The 17,658-nt window shown below is 47.3% G+C and overlaps 1 protein-coding gene across 2 annotated transcripts in view; it reads left to right on the plus strand.

The window, feature by feature from the left end:
* Positions 1 to 17,658, plus strand: part of THOC2 (THO complex subunit 2) — a 1,289,207-nt gene that overhangs the window by 874,693 nt on the left and 396,856 nt on the right. The gene's annotated exons all lie outside the window — the stretch shown is intronic.

The raw sequence follows: 17,658 nt of genomic DNA on the forward strand, positions 1-17,658 counted from the left end.
TGGGAACAGTCCTGCCCGAACTGCCAAGCCATGTCTTCCCTGGACCGGAAACAAGCTTCCGAGGACCGTTTTCTGGCATTCCAGCCGTCTTCAGCCCGGCTTGCTTGAATCCAGTGGCAAAGTGAGCAAGGGACTCATGTCTGAGCATACCCTGCCACACTTATGGCGGTCAAAAGCGGTACAAAAGGGGGTGGTGATGGACGTGTGTTTTGGTGCAGCTGAAAGTGAAGTCAATCTGGCACACATATGTGTGTGCCCGGCCTGCCAGCTCTGCAAGGGGTATAAGTAAGTCATCCTTACAGCAGGACTTAAAGCCCTAATACAGAGTGCACTATACCTCTTGTGAGGGCATAACTTCATGAGCAGATATGACCCTCTAGTGTCTAAGTCCATTTTTAGACGACATAAGTACATAGTTAAGCCATACTCCTGACATGGTCCGAGAGCTTGTCAATAGGAGTTCCACAACTCCATGATGGCTTCACTGAATCCCAAGATGTTTGTTACCAAACATCTCAGATTAACGAATCCACACTCATGCCAGTGTTAGATTCATTAATAAATGCACTCAGGGGCACCTCAGTGTTGGCCCCTGAAAACCTAGCAATCCACTATGAATGAATTTGTGTGATCACTTAAAAACTATTGCAATACACAAAATTAAAAACATATAGCAAAAAGTATAAGTTCTTGTTAAAAATATAAGTTAAAAGCTCCTAGTATTTAAAGACTGGTCTTCAAGAACGTGTCTGGACAGCCAGTATAGTCTTGATGAATAAAACGAACGATACAGAATTGATGTCTGATGCGGGCTTCAATGGGTGTCCCTGGTATCATGAGGCTCGTCAGGCTGTTAATCAGTCTCTGCCTGTACCAGCTTATCTTTCAGAAGTATGTGAGTGTAATGTTCAAATTTCCCAAAGCTGGCCATGTTCTTCACAATGTCTAAAGTGTAGAGCTTACAGACAGCCTCCTTTGAGGTGCAGATCCCCAGGTGGAAAAGTATTGGTCTGAGGTAGATTCGGCTGACTTGCTGCAAAAGGCAACATAGCAAAAAATGTACCAGGGGACTCCCTTTTATAGTTATATAGGCGACACTCTGTAATGTCTGACAGTGTTTTCCAGGATGGAACTAATTATTTTAAGGGAAGCGGGTGTAGTCTTGCGGCTAAAATCTGGTTCAGTGTTCGTCCCCCCATGGCCTGTGTGAGGTGGGGCTTGCGGGCCAAGACCCTGGTTACTTCTTTGGTTTTAACATCTACTACTGTAATGGACTCTTTCTTAACGCACAATCTCGAGTCACAAAAAAGCTGCAGACTATACAGAACGCGGCGGCACGCCTGTTGTCCAGAACACCTAAATTCGCTCCTATCTCAGACACCTTGAGGACTTACCACTGGTTGACCATTCAAAACAGGATTACGTTTAAATCTCTGTGCACAGTCTATAAAGTACTGCAGGACCAAGGACCTCGCTTTCTCAAAGACCAGCTTATTCTTTATAACCCGGTTAGACAGCTCCGATCTACATCCCTTAATCAACTAGTGGTCCCACAGTCTCCTGGGGTGACCGCCGCTTTTTAGTTGCGGCTCCTAAGATCTGGAATACTCTGCCACACCACATAAAAACCAGTCCTTCACTACTGCAGTTTCGAAAAAGACTGAAGACTTGGCTATTCAACCAATAACATAGCACATCAATCTGCATGAGCTTTCAATCACTGGGGAGGGACATTACTGTAGTCTAGCGCCGAGACGCCTACGGGTATTCGTTCGCGCTCTATAAATGTCAGTAAATAAATAAATAACATTTAAGGGAGGCATAGGGTTTCATGAGAGTCTCTGGCTGCCGAGGATTCCATGTCCAAAATGCGAGAACGGGAGCATAGTTGCATTTTTATTGATGATTTGATGGTAGCATAGTTAATTAAGCTTGAGTCCCAGTTCTCGGTCGCTAATTGTAGCAGGTCTTTAGCTATGGAAAGATTGGCAGACCAAGGATTGCTCAGTTTTAGAAAGATGGAATCTATGAGAGCCTTCATGGAATTCTCAGGAGACACAGTTGCCATGTAAAAATATTTTGCCAGGGTGGGCAGTCCTTCTAATTTTTGTCGGATGAGATCGAATTCAAGGCGAATAAACGTGTTTCTTGTGCAAGAGCTATGCAGTGTATGTTTTCTATTTCCATTGTAAACATTCCTGGAAATGCCTGTTACGCATAGTTGAGAGACGGTAGTCGTTTGGCCCGCAGTACCCTTTGAGTTGCTGTGGTTGTTGGGCTATCTAAGGTAGCATATAGTTTGCAGAGGGCTTGTGTGTCAGTCTTCCCTCTCTGCCGTAATTTTTGTAGGTGGAGCAGTGGGCGGCTGGTCTCACTGAGCCAAGCGCCAAGATAGTTATAGATTTGTACACAGTCAAGGGTCCCAGGTTCCACTTAGTAAGTTTTTTCTTTGGGTGGCAGCCAAAGATAAACATTTTAGACTTGCTTGCATTGGCTACCAGCTTGTTCTAGATATTATATTCCTACAGAGCAGCAAGAGCTTTTTGGATACCTATTTCGTGTGGTCCAAAAGAACGAGGTCATCGGCGTACTGCATTAGGTGGATCTTTGTATTACCAGTTTTTGTAGCTGCAAGGTAAGCTCCATGCAGCGCTAAGCCCAATTTGGCAATAGATATATTGAATGGCATCAGTGGTTTGATGCATCCCTGCTTTAGCTCCTGATCTGGGTCTATTTTTTCATGGGGGACACCCTGGAGAGTTTAACCCTTACCCAGGTGCCAGAGTACAGAGATTTAATGGCTCATAATATTTACGGGCAAATGTTCCACTGTGCCAGTTTCTGCCAAAGGTTGCTGCGATCTACCCCATCAAAGGCTGATGAGTAGTCGATAAGGCAGGCGAAGAGCGGGGGAGAGCAACAGGCTACTGCTTGTTGGGCTAAGTATGACAAAACTGTAATATTGTGCACAGTTGAGCCCCTTGGTCTGAACCCCATCTGATGAAATGGCAGCAGGCCTTCAGTATCTACCCTGTCTGCTACTTCCTGAAAAAGTGTACTCGCATAAGCCTTTCCCTCAATGTCCAGCAGGGCAACCATCTGATAGTTCTTATGATCAGTGTTTGTCCCTTTTTTAAACATTGGTTGCTTCAGTGAACCCATCCAGGAGTCCAGGACGTCCTCCAGAAACCTGCATATAGCAATGTAAGATTTGAGGCCCAGAAATGTAAGTCCTCCAGGAAAAGGGAGCCGGGAAGCCCATTGGGTCCTGGGGCTTCATTTTTCCAAATCTTTTTTAAGATGGTGCAGAATCCTGCTCAAGCAGGAACAGCATTCTTGGGCAGTGAGCCTCCAAGACGTCCTGCCCTTTGTTATGCTAGCCCGGTGCTCTCCATATTGCTTTGGAGGATTTCAGCCAATAAGATTCGCGGCACGCACCCTCCCCAAAGGGAGTGGACATACAAAGGGTCACCCTAAAGGTAAGAAGCCCATTGGCTGCTACCTTCCAGCCCCTGTAATGCCCTGAAATTGATTATTTAGGGGCACCCTTGTACCTTAATCCTTAGTTCCTGCAAACCTAAAAAGAGAGAGGACGAAGTAGGCGCTTTGCAGAGAGGACTGAAGACACCAACTGACTTGGCCCCCAACCCTACTAGCCAGCTTGCAGCTTCACAGATCCTGCAAAGAAAACTACTCTGGTCCTGCCACCAGCAACCTACAAAACCCCTGGGAGGACTGCTTGCCTTTGAAAAAGACCAGAACTCCCGAGGACAGCATACCTGTCCCCAAGATACCAAGATAAAGGACTCTGGTGCCCTCCGGAACAGCGATCCCTGATCACTCGTCACCTCCGGCCCAATTCCAGGTGGCATACCAGTCCAGAAAAGGTTCTCCAGTGATCCTAAGTCCAAATCCAGTGTTGGCTAATCCCTCCTGGACTCCACAACGACACCTGCAGTCTAAGTCCGAAGACTCACCACAACCGCGACCGGCCCCAGTTGGAGAATCCCGACGTCCTAGGACAACCCTGCACCCGAAGCCCGTGGGCCTGGGAGAGCTTGACCAAGTGTTCTTGCGACCCACAGCATCCCAACTTACCACTACTGTTGTTGGTGTTTTTCATGCAGCCTCCGGTTCGACTCATGCAGCCTTTTTCGAAAACCTATTTGTTCTATTGACTTGCATTGGGTGCCCAACACTGTTTGCACCCTGCACCCCTGTGCCGCTGATTGTGTATGATTGATGCTGCCGTGTGGCTAATCCCCCCTTTGGCTTGCCTAAAGTTCCGGAGCTTGAACCTAGCACCCGCTTTACTTACCTGCAAGCAGTGTTTCTTTAAGCACCCCCAGTCTCCATTGGTTAACATTAGGCCCTAACTCCAGATTTGACCTCTGGACATGGCTGCCACTGTGCTGCTGGTGGTTCAGTGTTTGTACTTACCTGAACCGTTTCCTCTGCTGACCTCAAACCCAGAGGACTGAAATTGTAAGTTGAGTTCTTACCTTCAAAACCTCCATATTGTTTTCCTCCCATAAGATAACATTTTCTCATTTGAGATATTGCTCTAAGTGTTTGCTTTTCTTTATCTACAAAGAATGCTGTTACTGAACTGAAGTGCTGCACTAGGTATTCACTTACTTCATAGGAAAGTATTGCCAGTTTGAAAACGGTACTTACCTGCAACTAAGTTTCTTTGGTTCTAGTAATAAAAGTAACAAAGTAATATTTTTTCAAACCATTGGTCTTGGATTTAGTAATTAGTGTGTGTAATCATTTCAAATGCAACAAATACAACAAATGCTTAACACTACCCTCTGATAAGCCTAAATGCTCGCCCACATTACCACAAAAGAGAGCATTAGTATTATCTACTTTAGCCTCTGGGGATCCACTGGACTTTCTATACACCATACCTTACTTTGGTATAGTATATACAGAGCCAGATTTCTGCACCAGTCCGCGCAGATCCGGAGAGCTACCCCAAGTTTTTTTTCAAATAACCTTTTTTCGACTTTTGTCAGTTATTTCAGATTTTTTTCCTAGTGTGGCAGGTATGTCCACTAAGAAAGCTGGCTTCAAGCCATGCAGCACCTGCCACCGCCCGATATCGGTGACAGACCTGCATTCTGTTTGCCTCTGATGTCAAGATGTGAAGACCTGCTTCGACTACTGTGCCCTTCAGATGGGTGTCTGATCCCTATTCCTACGGGCTAAGACATGGGGAGGGATGGGCCGGGCCACTGGACACTTATGAGCCCGAGACCCTAACATGGACTGGCGTGAAGAACTGGACATCTCTCCAGATACTGGTATGCTCTCTCCTCCTACCTTGCCTATGGAGGAGGGAGTTTCTTTCGCTATGGTATTTAGAAGGTTGCCCGAAGTCCTGGACCTCAGCCTGCCCCTCAGTGGCACATAAGAGTAACGTCTTGACAGAGGAGCTTCAGCCGGGAGTGACTCCCTCGGAACCAGTTCTCCCTTTTAATGATACTCCTATTGATGTCCGGCTTGGGACCTGGTCCAAACTCAGTTCAGGGGCTCCTGTGAACAAGTCAGTTATCTGCCGCCCTGGGGGGTCCCAAATTTCATCACTCAGCACCCAAACCCCAAGAGCTTGGTGGTCCGAGCCTCCACGTCCTGCGTAAACCATGATGCATTCTGTACCACCCCATCGGAAGGAATCCAAGAGACTGGACACCTTAGGCAAGAATCTTTTTTTTCCAGTCTGGCACTCTAGTCCGTGAACTCTGCGTGCCTTTTGGGCCATAACTCCAAGGCACTGTGGGATTCGGCTGCATAGTTTCTGTCCATGGTCCCGGAACATACTCTCCCAAATTATGGCAGACAGGGGAGTTGAATCCAAGTTCACAATCCGATGTAGGCTGGATTTAACTGACTCACTAGTTTCTTCGTCTGTGGCCTTACAACACCACATCTGGCTAAGAACGACTGGATTTTCAGGCGATGTGCAAGCGGCGCTTATGGGCATGCCATTTTGATGGATCCTGTCTTCGTAGATAAGGGGGACTCAGCGCCGGAGTGCTTCAAAGAATAGCAGAGCTACAGGAAGTTACTTGGACCTTTCCATGACCTCCACCAACCCCAAACACCTTTCATAGCCACAAACGGGACTTCCAGCCATGCCTTTCCCAACCAACCACCATGGCACCCAAGCTCCCCTGCCTCTTCATGACAAAGGGCGCAGAAAACCCAGGTTGCATGGCTCAAGCAGTCAGAGATCTGGACATTCCACCACCCCCAGTAGCTGCAGCCTCCAAACCTTTTTTGCTCGCCATCCAGCCGTCATGGGCAACCAGTGGATTGCTGAATATTGCACCAGTGGAGGTCGAATACAGACTGTGGTGGTGTTTAGATTGTCTGAAGGGGCTACTCTCTCCCCTCCATGACTACCCCTCTACCCATGCCACCCACATGCAACAGGCTGACTAGGACCATACATCCATACGCCACCAGAAATTGGCATCTCTCTTAGCCAAGGAAGCCATTGAGAGGGTTCAGATGCCAGAAGTAGGTCGAGTTGTTATTCCCGCTATTGAAGGATGGAGGTTTTGTCCTGTCCTAAACCTGTGTTCTCTCAATTTCTTCCTGAAAAAGGAGAAATTCAAAATGCTCATGCTTGACCAAGTCATGTCTGCCCAGAACCCGGGAGATTGGATGGTAGCGTTGGACTTGCAGGACACACATCCCGACCTACCAGCCTACAGACGATAGGCCGCAAGCACTTTAAGTTCGCTCTGCTCCCTTTTGGCCTTACCTTTTGGCCTTACCAGCGCCCCTTGGGTTTTATCCAAGGTGATGGCGATGGTTGCAGCTCATCTGCAGAGATCTGAGTATTTAAATTGGAATGGCATGGTGAGCAAATTAATGATGGGTTTAGGCCTAGATCTCCGTACTGGGGTGACTGTTTGACATTGTTCAACAGTCTATCCATTAATTGTTCTTTTTGCATTTGTCGCTGTGAGTCGGCCGGGTATGCCTGTTGTGGTTCCTGTGCTTTCAATGCCACTGGTGTAAAGCTAGCCTGGCTGATAAAGAGTGAAACCCTTAAACCAGTCCTAGGATGCTTGTTTCCGTGCCAGGGAGAGCCTGGCATGGCAGTTTGGGCTGGACTTTATCCATAAGGAGCAGGGTCAAAACTGATTTGCATATGTATGGGTTTAAACTGGAATGGCATGGGGAGCAAGAAAACGATGGATATAGGCCCAGATCTCTGTACTGGGGTGAATGTTTGACATTCAACATTCTGTCCATTAATTGTTCTTTTTGCATTAGCGGATCACAAATGGCATCTCCATCTGAAGGTAGTGCAAGATATTTTAGCTGTGAGGGAACCTTGGTTGGATCTGTTTCCCACCGCTGAGAACGCAAAATGTCAGCAGTTCTGCAAGGTGGAGTTTCGCTTGTAGATGCTTTTCCTCTCAAGTAGAGCTCCGGCCTCCTGTACTCCTTTCTGTCCATACATACCACTCCTGCCCAGAGGTCTCAAGAAGATCAGGAACAACCAAGACCAAGTCAGCCTTGTAGCTCCAGACTGGGCTCGGAAAAATTGGTGTCTCGAGTTGCTGAGAGAGGCCATTCAACCTCCGATCAGGCTGCTCCTTCAGGAGGATCTTCTGTCGCAACAGCAGTGGACCCTTTCAGGGTACTAGTTTTCCACAAGTAACACATTACAAAAGGGAGGGACAATGAGCAATTATAGAAAAAGGGGAAAAGGTCCAGTACCAGTGCTCCCAAAAGTAAATGTCAACACACTGAGTGGTAACTGTTCCTAAACAAGGGGAAATTTCTATAACTTTTTAGTTGAGAAAGAGTGTGTCTCAAGGTGGAGTGAGCAGAATAAAAATAGAGATAGGGGAATTCCACCTTTTGACATTGGTGCCCTCACACACCCTGGCGGGTGTCGTGCTTCATCATCGGGCGTTGCTCCTCGTGGAGGTGGCACTGCAGACCCCTATAATAATAATAATACTGATGCTTGTAAAGCGCAAACAGCTACCTCACAAGGAGGTGTCCCGGCGCTAGTAGAGAGCTTTCAGCTAAGACAGAAACTAGATGAAATGCTTACGTTTTTTGCATAAAAAGCCAGGTCTTTAGGAGTTTCTTAAAACTTGCTTCTGTCGAGGTGGATTGAATATCCAGAGGCAGGGCGTTCCAGAGTTTCGCCGTGCCGACAGAGAAGGATCTGCCCCCAAGTCTGGCCTTCCTAACTCTTGCTATGGTTAGCTGAAGCAGGGAGTTTGAGCGTAAATGTCTTTCCTGATGGTAGCGGGGAAGTGTACGTTTTAAATAGTTAGGGCATATGCCTTTTAGTGCTCTAAACGCCAGAGTAAGAGCTTTGAATTTAATTCTGCTCGTCACTGGGAGCCAGTGCAGTTCGCGCAGGTGCGGAGAGACATGATGTTTAAAAGGAATCGATTTTATGAGTCTCGCAGCCGCATTCTGCACGGTCTGCAGGCGCTGCACCAGATATTTGGGCAGACCAAGGTAGAGGCCGTTCGAGTAGTCTAGTCTAGAGGTAACTGTAGCGTGGACTACCGATTTACGGCACTCAGCTGGTAGGAGAGACAGAAATTTGCGAAGGTTCCTGAGTTTGTGAAGGCAACATGTGGAGACCTGCTGAACATGCGAGGAGAAGGAGAGGTTAACATCCCATCTAACTCCCAAGTTCTTCGCATTGGTTCCAGGGACTGGAGCTGGTCCCATTTCGGAGGGCCACCATAGGTCTGGAGAAGGACATGTATTTTTTCCCAAGACTAATACTTCCGTTTTGGATGCATTCAACTTAAGTTTGTTTGTATTCATCCAGTTGGCTATATCTTGAAGGCAGCCCTTAATTTTGCTAAAAGCAACCTCAGATACTTCATGAAAAGGGAAGACTAATTGAGTATCATCGGCATAAGAGATTGCCTTGACCCCCCATTTAGCGATCAAGGTAAAAAGTGGGGCCAAGTAGACATTAAAAAGTAACGGGCTGAGCGCAGACCCCTGGGGGACACCACACCAGAGACGTTTTGGTTTGGAGGAAAAGGTGCCTAGTGCAACTTTCTGGGAGCGATCCGTTTGGTAGGATTGAAGCCAGTTCAGTGCTTTACCCTCAAGACCTGTGTCTCTTAGCCTCAACATCAATCTTCCATGGTCCACTGAGTCAAATGCGGCCGATAGATCCAGGAGCACCTGCAGAGGGCTCCCTTATGGGCCCCGCTAGAGGGCTCTTTGTCAGAGATCTTTTATAGGAGGTGCCGCAGTTAAGCATGCGGGTGTGTGACCTTCATGAAAAAGTGTGTGGATGAAGATAAAATTACCTTGTCGGTACCCCAATACAATTTTATTCAAGAGTCCGGAAGGTAAATTAAAGTAAAAGGGGACTGGAGCCTATCTTAGAAACAAATGTGTAGGGGGTGGGGGTGGGGGGTAGATATGCTCTCACTCCGTGCAGGTGATGTGAAAGTGCAATAGGGTCAACATGTTTTGCGCATCAAGTGGGTCCCTAGTGGATCCGCAGTGTGCTTCGTCAGGACTGAGTGAGTTAAGATCAAATCTGTGGGAGTCGGGGAAAGACACCCAGTACTCTCACCATACCCAAGTGTAGGGTCAGATGCGTATAAGGCGATAGGAGACTGTTATTGTTTGTAGTTTCGTGAACCCAATCTAGCAAAGACACAAACAAAAAGAAAAACAGAAAAAGCCAAAGTACATGACATAGAGAAAATATCAATATGATCATACATGTTACTTGCAATGTCATGCTACTGAGTAACAAGTCACACAACTACAAAACATGCTCAATGTAGCAAGCCTTGGTGTCTAAGAACAAGTTCTATTATGCGTGGCAAATGTGACCAGTAAGAAAAAGAATACCCATATGGAGGATAGTAAAAACATGCAGGTATTACAAGGACATGGAGGCTTGGTGGCCTGAAGAAAAGGGACACCCATTCAGCAATCGTGAGACAGTGGTCGTGGACCAATCCCATACACTCTGTGTGGTGTAACCCCCAAATGCGAGCTCAAAATAATGCATCAATCAATCAGAGTACTTGTAAACGGCACTTCTTACCCATGAGGGTCACAAGGCGCTGAGGGGGGTTGGGGGGTGGGGGGGGTATGCAAGGTGCTGCTACAAGCCAGGTCTAGAGTCTTCTGAAGGCGAGTAGGTCTTGGGTCTGCCGTATGTGGGTAGGGAGGGTGTTCCAGGTCTTGGCGGCGAGGTAGGAAAAGGATCTGCCGCCGTAGGTCATTCATTGGATGCAGTGGACCGCGGCGAGGCTGGCGGAGCGGAGCAGAGCTGGCGGGTGGGGGTGTGGAAGCTGAGTCTGCTGTTCAGGTAGGCTGGCCCGTCGTTGTGGAGTGCTTTATGTGCATGGGTGAGGAGCTTGAAGGTAATGCTCTTGTCACCAGGGAGCCATTGTAGGTCTCTCAGGTGGGAGGTGATGTGGCTGCGGCGGGGGACGTTGACTATCAGTCGGGCAGAGGCGTTTTGGATGCTTTGTAGTCGTCGTAGGTGTTTGGCTGGGATTCCTGTGTAGAGTGCTTTGCTGTAGTCCAGTCTGCTGCTGACAAGAGCCTGTGTCACCGTTCTTCTTGTTTCGATCGGGATCCACTTGTAGATCCTCTGGCGCATTCGGAGGGTGTTGTAGCAGGAGGAGGAGACTGCGTTGACCTGCTTAGACATGGAGAGGGAGGAGTCGAGAATGAATCCTAGATTGCGTGCATGGTCGGTGGGTGTTGGTGCTGTTCCCAGTGTGGTCGGCCACCAGGAGTCGTCCCAGGCTGAGGGGGTGGGTCTGAGGATGAGGACCTCCGTCTTGTCCGAGTTCAGCTTCAGACTGTTGCTCCTCATCCAATCGGCGACGGCCTTCATTGCCTCGTGGAGGTTGGTTTTGGCGGTGTGCGGGTCCTTGGTGAGGGAGAGGATGAGCTGGGTTTCGCCAGTGAAGGAGATGATATTGAGGTCGTGATTGCGGGCCACTTGTGCGAGGGGGGCCATGTAGACGTTGAACAGTGTTGGGCTTAGGGATGAGCCCTAGGGGACGCCACAGATGTCGGTGGCTTTGGATCGGAAGGGTGGGAGGCGGACGCTCTGGGTTCTGCCAGAGAGGAAGGAGGTGGTCCAGTCAGGAGCCTTCTCTTGGATTCCGGCTTCTAGGAGGTGTGACTTTAGAGTGCGATGGTAGACCGTGTCGAAGGCGGCTGACAGGTACAGTAGGATGAGGGCTGATGTTTCGCCGTTGTCTAGTTGGCGCCTGATGTCGTCTGTGGTGACAATGAGGACTGTCTCTGTGCTGTGGTTTCGTCTGAATCCGGACTGGGACGGGTCCAAGATGTTGTCTTCGAGGTGGCGGGTCAGTTGCATGTTGACGATTTTCTCGATGACCTTTGCTGGGAACGGGAGCAGGGAGATGGGCCGGAAGTTCTTGGGGTCCGCTTTGGGCTCCTTGAGGAGAGCGTTGATTTCGGCATGCTTGCAGCTTTCCGGGAATGTCGCTGTTTCGAAGGAGATGTTGATGACCCTCTGTAGTTGGGGTGCGATAGCTGCGTCTGCTTTATTGAATACGTGGTGTAGGCACGGTCAGACGGAGATCCTGAGTGAATGGAGTTCATGATCATGCGTGTTTCGTCGTTGTTGACGTTGGACCAGGAGGTCAGGCGGTTGGCGCTGGTGGTGTTCACAGGGGAGGTGGAGTCTGGCGTAGTCGGGGCGGTCGTGGTGTTGAAGCTGTTGTGGATGTCAACGATCTTGCATGGATCTTGGTGGAAGAAGATGGCTAGTGAGTCGCACAGTTCTTGTGAGGGCGGGATGTCGTTGGCGTTGGGGTTCGAGAGTTCCTTTAAAATGCTGAAGAGCTCTTTGCTGTTGTGTGCGTTGTTATCCAAGCGGTCTTTGAAGGAGTATCTCTTGGCTAATCTGATGAGGTGGTGCTGTCTGCGGGTGGCGTCCTTGTGGGCTGCGTGGTTGTCCGGTGTGCGTTCGTGGAGCCATGTTTTCTCAAGTTTCTTGCATGCGTGGGTTAATGATGCACGGAACGGTGCTCGCGTTTTTAGTATCTACATCTCTCATTCGAAAATGCGGTCGTAACATGCAGCTGTAATGATAGCTGTGCATGGCGTGTAAAGTGGAACGCGGTAAGGCAGCAGATAAAAGAGACAGATGAAAATAACGCCTACCCCTCTGAAAGTAGGGTCGGGCTGTGTTGGTGAGTGCTTCGGATATGAAGGGATCGAAGCTGCATGGTGATAGAAAGTGATGCCAAAATTATATTAGCAATACCAAACAGGCGGTCCAAATACTTGTTAGTCTGGTCTGGAGCAGTTGGAGCATGCTTCCTGTATTCCCTTCACTTGACAGCCTATTTACCTGCCCCTCCGAACAGGCTCGCCGGTAACGAGTGAAAGAAGCCGCCGTCTGAATAGAGCAGGGCTACTTGGTCGGACTGGAGATGGCAGTGTGGAAGTCTCCCATTACGTGAGGAGGGTCAGCGAAGGGTACAGGTGATCATGGCGGCCATGATGGGGTTGAGTTACTCAGACTTACATCAGATATCTGGATGGGGGCTATGTGCTACCGGCAAATAGAATAAATGAAAGTACACTCAAAGGTGACAAACTTGCAAACTTAAGGCAGTCTCACCTTAGAAAATTGAGTTAGAAATGTGGCATATGTATCAAGTAGTTCCTGTTTCCAATTGTCGGGACCCGTAATGGGAAGATTCCCGTCACATGAGTGGTGTTTAGAGGGATCATGGGGCAATGGTGGCCATGATGGATGAGTATTGATACAAACTAGTGAGCCAGTCAGGAGGTATTGAAAAAATGTATATACATATATGCAAATCCTCCACCCTCCCATAGATACAATTGCCTACATATTAGATAGGTGCTGCTCTCGTTGTGGGAAGAGCAGTGCATGGTCTAATAAACAGACATAGTTGAGTAACACGGAATACAGTGTATTGTAAGTGTATGCTTATCCTCAGGTGACTGGGGTTACACTTATCATGCTAATAACCCCCGGTGATGGCAGAGCTCACAAATGACAAGATGATGGTCATAGTATTAGCGAAGCCCTGTATAGTGTCGGTGGATGAGGGAGGGTCTGTCGAATTCTACCAAGAGCAGAGAACTATAATGTGAACTCTACAAGGCTGGCTATCAGTTCCAAAGGACTGATGGTCTTAGCTGAATGTTGGGACCAATGGTTGCATTGGCAATCTTTACACCTAGCAGAACACAAGGGGATCTTTCATGGTAGCCGAAGTCGGTGTGGAAAGGGATTTATATACGCTCAAAACAGTCTAAACACTCCCACAGTCTCTGTAAAATATCAGAGCACGGGTGATCCCATGAGTACAGAATGAAACTAGAGTTTAGGATACCAGTTCCACCCAAGGTATATCGTCATTCAGACCAATCATGTTGCTTTTAAAGCGAAACACCCACCATTGTTCTTATTTGAATAATGTGCGTGTGGACCAATTGGGATGGGATTCAATTATGGTCCAGCAGAGACTATCAGGAGAGAGATTGCTCTCTAGGCAGTAGTTCTGTAGCCTTGTGTTGGTTTTTCTACAGCGGATGGTGCTCTTGTGTTCCCCCAATGAGGGTCTTGCCAGGGCGGGTACACATGCCCACATACCTCCTGGCGCAGGGGCAGGTGATAAGGTATATACAGTTTTTTGTGTTACAATTAGTATGGCGTTTTTGAAGCCAAGGTTTAGGCAAACCAAGATCAATCTGGTTAGATGCTGTAGTCTGGGGACAGACTGCACAGGTCCTGCACGGGTAGTGTCCTCCTACTGGGGGGTAAGGAGCAGAGAGTGGGTTGTCTCTGAATAGTGGTTTTGACCGATATGTCTCTCTAATTTTGTGTGTTTGAATGCAAACAATGGGGGTGTTTTGCTTAAAAAGCAACATAATTGGTCTGAATGACGATATACCTTGGGTGGAACTGGTATTGGCATGATGAGTGTAACCCCAGTCATCTGAGGATAAGCAAACACATACAATACACTGTATTCAGTGTTACTCAACTATGTCTGTTCATTAGACCGTCCACTGCTTTTCCCACAACGAGCTTGGCACCGATCTAATATGTAGGCACTTGTATCTACAGGAGGGTGGAGGATTTACATATATGTATTTAATTTTTTTTCCAATACCCCCTGACTGACTCAGTGGTTTGTATCAATATTCATCCATCATGGCCGCCATAGCTCCATGATCCCTCTAAACACCACTCATGTGACAGCAATCTTCCCATTACCATTAAGGGTCCTGACAATTGCAAAACAGGAACTACCTGATACTTCTGATAGATACATCTGCCGTGTGGATTCCTCACCTTGTGAATAACCCCCTTGCGTCAGCAACATTCGGAAATTCTTTTGTAGCCTCGCGCCGACGTGGACTCGGACGTCATAGAGACAAGACATTTCTAACTCAATTTTCTAAGGTGAGACTGCCTTAAGTTCGCACATCTGACACCTTTGAGTGTACTTTAATTTGTTGTATTTTCGGGTAGCAGATAGCCCCAATCCATATATCTGATGTAAGTCCGAGTAACTCCACTCTGTCATGGCTGCCATAGTCACCTGTACCCTTCCCTGATGCTCCTCACGTAATGGGAGACGTCCACACTGCCATTTCCGGTAAGACCAAGAAGCCCTGCTCTATTCAGACAGCTTTTACTCGTTAACGGCGAGCCTGTTCGGAGTCGCAGGTAAATAGGCTGTCAAGTGAGGAGAATACTGTAAGAATGCTCCAACTGCTCCAGACCTGACTAACAGGTATTTGGACAGCGTGCTTGTTGTTGCTAATATCATTTTGGCATCACTTTCTATCACCATGCAGCTGCAATCCCTTTATATCCGAAGCACTCGCCAACACAGCTCGTCCCTGCTTTTTCGAATGAGAGATGTAGATCCTACCAACTCGAGCACCGTTCTGTGCACCATTAACCCATGCATTTTGAGCTCGCGTTTGGGGGTTACACCACACGGAGTGTATGGGATTGGTCCACGACCACTGTCTCACCATGGCTGAATGGGTGCCCCTTTTTATTCAAGACACCCAGCCTCCATGTCCTTGTACTACCTGCATGTTTCTACTATCCTCAATGTCGGTATTCTTTTTCTTACTGATCACATTTGCCACGCATATTGGAGCTTGGTCTTAAACACCAAGGCTTGATACATTGAGCATGTTTTGTAGTTGATTGTGACTTGTTACTCATTAGCATGACATTGCAAGTAACATGTATGATCATATTAGAACATTGGAATGTTGGGAGCTCCATTGAAAACAATGGAGTGCTCTGGGCTTATAATGGCTGGTATAAGCCTGGAGCTCCAACATTCCAACGTTTCTTTGTTCACAGCTCTGGCTGTGAACAAAGGCTTCAGGGAACCTAAGGGGATTCCAATCCCCTCACGCTCCCAAAAGGCTTTGTTTTTTTTGTTAGAACATTCTGTCCTCTAGTGACAGAATGTTCTAATAGCCTTATAGCCCTTCGTAGATGGGCTATACCGCTATTAAAGTCCCTCTCCCTTGTTAAAGGCCCTCGCCTTCGGCTCGGGGCCTTTAACGCTGGAGAGGGCCTTTAATAGCCGGTATAGCCCTCTACGGCGGGCTATAAGGCTATATTGATATTTTCTCTGTCATGTACTTTCTTTTTCCGTTTTTCTTTTTGTTTGTTTCTTTGCTAGGTTGAGTTCACGAGACAATGAACAATACAAGTCTCCTAGAGCCTTAGACGCATCTGACCCTATACTTTTGTGTGGTAAAAGTACTGGAAGTCTTTCCCTGACCCCAACAGTTTTTATCTTAACTGACATGGTCCTGACGAAATGCACTGCAGATCCACTAGGGGCCCACTTGATGCTCGAAACATGTTGACCCTATTGCAATTCCACATAACTTGCACGGACTGAGTGCAGTGGGAGCATATGCACGGACTGAGTGCAGTGGGAGCATATCTATCCCCCTACACATTTGTTTCTAGGATAGGCTCAAGTCCCCTTTTATTTTAATTTACCTTCCGGACCCTTGAATAAAATTGTATTGGGGTACCGATGAGGTAATTTTATCTTCGCCCACACACTTTTTCACGAGGCCCACACACCTGCATGCACAACTGCGGCACCTCCTATAAAACAAGATCTCTGTCAAAGAGCCCTCTCGCGGGGCCCGTGGGGGGCTGCAGCGCCACCCTCACAAGGAGCAACGCCTGATGATGAAGCACGACACCCGCAAGGGTGTGTGAGGGCACCAATGTCAAAAGGAGGAATTCCCCTATCTCTATTTTTATTTTACGCTCCTTCTCAGCAAAAAAAGTTGTAGAAATTTCCCCTTGTTTATGAACAGTTACCACTCAGTGTGTTGATACTAGTTTCCACACCAATAGTCATTTTTGTTTATGGCTTCATGCTCCTGACATCTAAAGTCGCGAAAAGAAACTGACGTCAGTGTGCTGGTGTGGTGCCTGTACATGCGTACAACGTCAAAGACGCCACATGGAAACGAACGATGCCACCTACCATCGTGCAGGTGTACTGCTCCTAAAACATTTCCGGATCCAGTCTGACGCCTGGGGATAATTCTAAGGTAAGGAATCTGCAGCTTGATAGTCTGTACCAGATAAGGCTTATAGAAGGTACGTAACTTGGTCTTCAAAATGGGTACACATTAAAAACGTGAGAACCACATTTAAGTCTCACTGTAGTTTCATAAATAGCTTAGGTGGAAACGTTTTGTCATGGTTTTAGAAAACTCTTCCCAACCGATTATATGCAGAAGGACGGTTCTGGCAAATGTAAAAAGGAATAAAAGGGCTGACTGCTATACTTTAACTGTGCCCAGAGCAAGTTCTTGCTGAGCTGCTAACAATATCACATTAACTGTTTTGTCTGCAACGGATAGAAGAACCATACCACAGAATGGGGAGGTGGGAGGGCAGTGAGAAATCGGCAGAAAGTGGTATACCAAAGGTAAGTTGTTATTAAAATACTGCAAAGGAAGTCACCACCCCTTCAAATTAGAGTTCCTCATAGGAATTTTGTATTGCACTCTTCCCATCGGTTCACACTAAAAGTCTTTCTTCAGGTCTCGCATGGAATATATTTTTGGGTGACCCCTACTTCAGCTAGTCAAGTGGAATAAACGCAGTTCCTTTGAATCTTGCCTGCATTTCCAGTCGTCTTGAAGTATAGGTAATCACAAGTGAAGTCTTCTTTCTTAACAATACTTGCCTTAATTTGGCAGAAGTACTTTTTCTGCTGTACATTTTTCATTTTTTTTATTTAAGTCTTTTTTATTGACCATGCTCATCACAAACAGAAAAGTGAACAATACATAGCAGTCACAAAGCATCACAGACTGATCGTTTGGAGTCACAAGCTATGCATTTTTTCTGGCACCTCATCTGCCAAAAGATGAGGAGAGACTGCATAAACTTTATCCTTAAAGGGTCCTTGGTCATTACAATCAGAGGTAGCTATGAACTAGTCTGGTGCCTTGGATGCCCCCTCTGTAGGAAGACATTGCTACAAATTGGTTAGTAAGAAATCATTAAGCAATTCTGGGAAAACTCAGTAGGATGGAAGCTGCAGTCTCTGCTCTAAGAGCTGTTCAGGTTCTGTCCCT

Source organism: Lissotriton vulgaris, chromosome 4_1 (genome assembly GCF_964263255.1).
Source record: "Lissotriton vulgaris chromosome 4_1, aLisVul1.2, whole genome shotgun sequence".
Lineage (NCBI taxonomy): Eukaryota > Metazoa > Chordata > Amphibia > Caudata > Salamandridae > Lissotriton > Lissotriton vulgaris.